Raw genomic sequence first — 423 nt, forward strand, 5'->3', positions numbered from 1 at the left:
TAATAACAGTAATAGTAATAGTAGTAATAGTAATGTTTATGGCAGTAGTAGTAGTTATAGAAATAGCAGCAGTGGTAAAAGCAGTAATAGAAGTAGTTGTGGTCTAGTAAAGCTGTAGTAATAGTGGTTTTAGTTATAGGCCTAACTTTACTAAACTGCGGTGGTGGGTTGACTTAATTATCCTATAATTAGAGCACTAATTAGAAAAAGCATAATCAGAGGTGTGTTGTGTTTGTTTTAGCTCACCTGGATGCCAGGTGCCAACTTGTTTTACAACATGTGCATTGACCAGAAGCAGTGAACCTCACCACCTGGCACTCCATAAAGGTTAAACCAATTGCTGAGAATTATGGTATATAATATCTGACTCAGTCATGTTTGGCCTGCACCGCTCCTCATTATTGCATGTTGTGCTGTAATTTC

The sequence above is a fragment of the Myripristis murdjan genome, chromosome 24 (assembly GCF_902150065.1).
Source record: "Myripristis murdjan chromosome 24, fMyrMur1.1, whole genome shotgun sequence".
NCBI classification, from domain to species: Eukaryota; Metazoa; Chordata; class Actinopteri; order Holocentriformes; family Holocentridae; genus Myripristis; species Myripristis murdjan.